Raw genomic sequence first — 6,157 nt, 5'->3', positions numbered from 1 at the left:
TAAAATCTCACTATTTCTTTTTCTGAGTTGTTGTTGTTTTGTTTGTTTATTTGGTTGTTTGGTTTTGTTCTGTCCAGTGTACTGGAAGTCACTGGCTTCTGGATCAGTTCCTATTGCATTATCTAAAGTAAAGCTTTATCCTCTTCTAGCCATCACAATTGCAAAATCTTAAAATAAATTGCTAAGAAATTGCCAGTGTTGATATACTTGTCACACTCACTTTCTAATTTCACGATGACCTATGATGACATGGTGCAGTGAGATTACCAAGAAATGTTAAGATTGGAACAGGAGCTCATTAGCTCTTTATAAAGCAGGCAGTACTGTTACAGAATAACAAAGCAGCAGCTTTTCTTTCAAAACAGCTAATAAAATTTTCTTCTGAGAAACTGTGATAAATATCTGCAATTTAAGTTTGTGTAATTCTCCCTGATTGACTGTAATGAGTCTCAATTTGTCTTGTAAACCGAATACTTAATTGCTGTGTTCAAAATGACATCAGGTTATTACAGTGCTCAGTACGTCTAAACCAAAAAGTTATTAACTGGCTGATTTGCAAGCCTAAAGGGACTTCAGCATCTCTATTAGATAATACATTATTTATAATTTAGGGTTATGGAATTAGCTCTGTCTGGCTCCCTGTGGCTTATAAAATAAGCTGCCAGTAATTAAAATTTCCACCACTGACCACTAGTGGCTTCCAGAATTCAGCTGCAGAAGGGGAAATGCATAAAACACTGCTAAGCAAATTTCAAGAGATGGATAAGAAAAAGCATGTCTGCTCCTTGTGAAATTTGGGGGGAATTTAGGCATGAAAAGCATAAAATCTCATTATATGAAACTCTGCTTCACCTGGCACCTTGTTCTGCAAGGTCTTCCCTCTCACCATTTTGTTCTGACATTTCCCTTACACTTGGGTATGTACTACTGAGGCTCATCCAAGGAGGAGGAGTTTTAGCATCCAAGGCACTCCTTCCTTGCCAGGTAGGTTACTCCTTCACCTATCAGTTTTTGGGGCAGCTTCCTAAGTGTCCACATCACTTACCCAACATGATAAAATTCATTGCAAAAGACAACACCCATTGTGTTTAACCTACAGCTGAAAGTGCAGGAGCTGTTTGCAGGAGTCAGCAAGTGAAGCAGTAGAGGAAGTCTCTTTCATTCTCCCCTTGGCAGGGTCAAACAGGAACAAGAACTTCTTTCTTCCCTCTGAGCATCCAAACCACCAGACTAAGGACTTTTTCCTGCACAGGCCTCCTCCAAGTCTCTCCTTGTGAAGCTGTGAAGAAAACTGGCTAGATTGCCTGAAGTGGGAAGAAGCCCTTGGTTCTCATCTCTGCTACAAAACCTGCTTCTGCAATTTTTTAGAAGCCTTTTGTAGCAGCAGAAACCTCTTTGGAGTGACTGGAAGAGTGTGACTGTGCCACATGACTAAGCAGTGCTTATTTACACACGTTCTATTACCTCCAAAAGCCATGATATTTTTAAGCATTTAGACTTTAATTACGTATCCAGAGCTGGGGAGGATGAAATGGTCCTCTGCACACAGCAAGTACATGGAAGTCTTACTTAATTTTTGAGACTTAAAATTGTCATCACATTTCAAGCTGAATAGTGGCAGAGCCAAGTAAGAAAACATCCCCCAATTTCCCTTTTCTCCCATCTGCCCAGACAGACCAGGCTAATCATGCCATATTTCTGTTTAATTGTGGAGGCTCCAGACTGTTAACTGATTTAATAAATATCCATTTCCCCCACCTTTTTAAATTCAGTTTTGGAGATATTGTTCTTGGTCAGTTTTAAGTGTGACAGCTAGTCTGTTAATCAGCCAGGCTGGCCAAAAACCAGATGCCAAACACATAACAAATGAAGGATTAAAAGCTACCCATCAATACACCCATCTTCTTTCAGACTGGCAGGGTTCCTTGCAGTCAGAATCCTTCACGGTCACAGAGGGGGAAAAATGGGGAGAGAAAATGTGTGTTTATTTTGAGAATATTTTGTCCATGAGGTTTAGGAGATTTTCCTCTCCTACAATATCTTTGCTTTCAGTTACTCTGAGAGATCAAAAGCATGGTCCACTCATCCCTCAAGTCACTGAGCATAATGAAGGGAATCAAAGAGAAAACAACACAAGGCATTGGAAAGAGGAGTGTAGTTTGAGTCCCAGAGCTATTTTATTACAGTGATTATCCTGCAGTAGGCTTCAGAAATGACACGCTGCTGACTAAATCCCACAGAAACTGTGAGCCTGAAATCTCTGAAGGTATCCAGGGGCTCAAGGATAAAAAATAAGTCAGATCCAGCTGTTACATATAAAACAACTGTCTCAGTAGATACGAGTGTTCTAAGCCTCAAACATCTGGGAGTCTGGGAGAAAACAAAGTGGTTCCCACTCCACACATCAGTCAGCCAGCCCCTGGCTAATAAACTTTCACAAATGCATACCCCAGAAATTTAGCAAATATCTGCAAATTAGGGTCTATGAGGAGGGGAAGTCCCTTCACAATGTTCTTTGGAACACAAGCCCACAACAGCTGGCACTGGGAATTGTTAGCACAAGTCATCTGGGTATGTGCAGCTCTCTTAACCTAACCTATGAACTCTCGCTAAGGGAGATGGACCTGAGGAAGGCTGATGGGCTAAAATCGCAGCAGTCAGGTGACATGACAGCTCTTCCAACCTCTGCTGTAAGTACACACAGCTTCTGCACCCTCAGCTGAGCACTTTGGATAGAGAGAAGTCCCTCCAAGGCTGACAGCAGCAAGTTTTATTCAATACTAAGCATCAGTAAGTGATGTCACAGCAGGTACCTGCTGGGATGCATCCTGCTTGTTTACAGAGCTTGTAATTGTTACAAGGCAACTGCTGTGTTTTAATTCTTGCTAATTTTGTTTTGGCTCATCTCTCCCAATCTGCATGCAGAGCACAGGTCTCTAACACGAACCATTGTGTGAGTTATAGAAAAAACCCTAGGCTCTTTTCTGGTTAATGAGCTGTACTCAGAAAAGTATTTCTTGCAAAACAGCACAATGATATTCTCCAGCTTGCTTAAGAATTTTATAACACCTTAAAATTCTTATCAAATATGGTCATTTTTACTTCTTTTGTTTTATGAAAGATTACTGAAATATCACTCCTTTAGAGTGAGCATTGCAAATGAATGTCAGCACTCTGATTTTCATGCTGAATGAACTGATGTATTGATTTACACCACCAGTCCGTGGGCATGGTTGGGCTTGGCTGCCACTGAGGTCTATTTAATCCTTCTCCAGTCTGTGATGTTCCAGTGTAAAAACACAAAATAATCTGCCTAGTTCCCACATCACGTATTACTTAGTCTGTATATAAAACCTCTTATTCTTCAAAGCACAAGAAATTTAAACTGTTTCTACAATTAATTATTTGTATCAACTCTGGGTGATCTGTGGCAATTTCGTGGAACAGGGAATATTTACAGGAACAGGAGGCATGCAGTGACCCTTGTTAAGGAAGCTGCCATATCAGCATGAGGCTGAATTTACAGTAAGTACAACATTCTTCATTGATTGCTCCATTCCTGGGAAAGCTTGCAAAGTCCTGACAATTTCTCTTTGCATCATCGGGCATCAATAACACTTTTAGCAGCACCATTAACCTTCTGTGGCCTTGGCTTAACAGTGCTCAGTGCCAGATCAGAGCACAGCTGACCAAAGCAGAACCACACCAGAACGGAGGTGCCCAAACTCAAGAACCCATTCTGGTCAAAATCTCCCTTCCCAACCTGCTGCTTTGCAGCTGTAGATACCCAGCCTGTCCCCCTTGGTGGGACCTGATTTGCAGTGTATCGACACCGTGCGTGGTCACTGCACTCCTTCTCCTTCCCGTCAGCAGCAGCTGGGGCCAGAGCACAGCCCAGCACTCTGCAGTGGGGGTGCAGAGTAGGGACACAGCCAGTGGTCTGTGCCACCTCCATCCCAGCCTGCAGAGGTGGCTTTGCCCATCCCTTGGGCAACTGCAACCAGCTGCTGTCCTCACTAAGAACAGGAGTGATGGGGACAGTCCCCTCTGCTTCTCGCATCTCCTGTTCTGGTTGGCAGTGGCAGATCAGCTGTCTGCTGGTAGGGAGAGACAGAAGTGCCTTTAAGCTCAAGATACCTGCACTCATGAAACGGAGCAGAAGTTGCGTTTCCCAATCTTCTATTCTGCCCCACCGTAAACCTGGCTCAAGCAGGGCTCCTGTACAGCTGAGAAAGGCTCAGGGCAGGCCATGAAAAAAGAGAAAAAACAACAGAAAGAAAAGGACCTGCCCATGACCCAGTAGAGGGGCTTCCAAGAGGGGTTGTCATTGGAAAAGGGACACACACCCAGACTCTAACCTACAGGCCAGAGGATGCTTAAGCATTTTGCATGAGAGTCCTCAGACTAAGGGTATAAACAAGCTAAGTCCCTTTGTGGAGTTGAGAAGTGTTTTAAACCACCGAGCCTGCACACACATCCCTGCTGGAATTTAGTTAATTTATTCAATGATGCAGAAAAGAATATAGGATCCATCGTCCCCAGGCTGTGCTGAATTTTCAAGGTTGGCAGAACTTGTATTGCACACGGAAGTGAGTGACGCTCTTCAGAACTGAAGTGAATTTTATGGCTCCCAATATACCTTTGTTTACTTCTTTTATTTAAACTGCCTTAATCCAACTCTTGAAATTAAGTTATGTTCTAATGGAAAGCAACTGACAAGGCTCACAACTGGATGTGAGCCATTGCTAGAGAGAACACAAAGGGCTGGATATGATCTTTGGTCTGAAGTGGTGACAGCATTCATTCAGCTGCTCTCCTGCTGCCCAGATACAGACCTTAAAACATCCCTTAAATATACCGCTTAAAATGTCATAATGTCTTGGCACATCCCTGTAAAATAATCAGTAGGTAGCTTTTAAAAGACACTTGTATATTCCTAGAAGTTAGGAAGGTTAGTTTGCCAAAACCCAAGCAACAGTAGTCATATATACAGTGTTTTATTGCTACTACTCAAAAGTTCACCATAAAAAATTTAAATATTTAATCTGTAATAAAAAGGAGCTGGATGTGGGTTTTTTAAGGCAAACACAGTACTTCAGATATGTCCCTTTAAATGGGACTTCAGAGTACGTGAGGTTGTTTTAACCAAGCCTTACTTTTTCTCCAACAATTTTTACTCAGTTGCTGGCATGTTATCTCCCTCACTCATTTTGGATTGTTATTTTCTCCTCAAAGTTTTAAGACTTATCAGCTCCTTTGCATTTCTTGCATTTGAAAATGAGGCTGAAAAATGCATGGAATCCACACTATCTACTCTGCTGCAGAGTTTGGTTATTTGTGACTTGTGTGTATCTGCTGACTCCTTTTGGCAAGAGTCAGCTTTGCCTTTGACTGAGAAACAGGACTCAGGAATTCAGGCAACTGCAGAAAAACAGGCAAACCCAACAATCACTTGTTTGACAGCCCATAATAATTTCTTGGCTGTTAAAATAAATCAGTAGCTGAGTTCCAAGAAAGGCCATAAAAACCGACAGCATTCTGGAATGGAAAGATAACAGAGCATAACATGAAAGGTGGTAGAGCACGAGGGACAGTCAAAAATGAGAGCAAATTGTTTCTAATCCCCTCAAAATAACAAATTTGTTTCTAATACTGCATTTCATGTTTTCACAGTAACATTATTCTAATAAACAGATGGTTCCTTGAGCCATAATTCTTCCTTTGAAACACAATTTGAGACACATAAATCAACACAGCACAGTGGGGAAGATGTCATCAAAATTTGGTTCCCTTTGGAAACATCCAACTTCGTGACATGTTACTCATCATTATGGGGTAAAGATGCACTATTGCCAACATCTGTACTTTTTACTGAAAAGCCTGTAGTATTTATTGTTTCATCTATAAAAAGATGATTCTTGGAACAAAGGGATTGTGTGACAATCTTGTTTTTATATAAAAGTACAGGTAGTCACAAGTAGTAATGCTGAATGCTCAAATACAACTAAAAATTAGTAACAACATGTTTCTAGGGCCTATATTAACCTGGAAGGTTAATATATTAACACATTAATGTTAATACATGTTAACATATTAACATCTCCTAATATTAACATGTAAGCTCTAGCACTGGCTATTTCTCAAGATTGTATGGAGC

Source organism: Prinia subflava, chromosome 2 (assembly GCF_021018805.1).
Source record: "Prinia subflava isolate CZ2003 ecotype Zambia chromosome 2, Cam_Psub_1.2, whole genome shotgun sequence".
Taxonomy (NCBI): domain Eukaryota; kingdom Metazoa; phylum Chordata; class Aves; order Passeriformes; family Cisticolidae; genus Prinia; species Prinia subflava.
Note: the sequence above shows the minus strand (reverse complement) of the source record.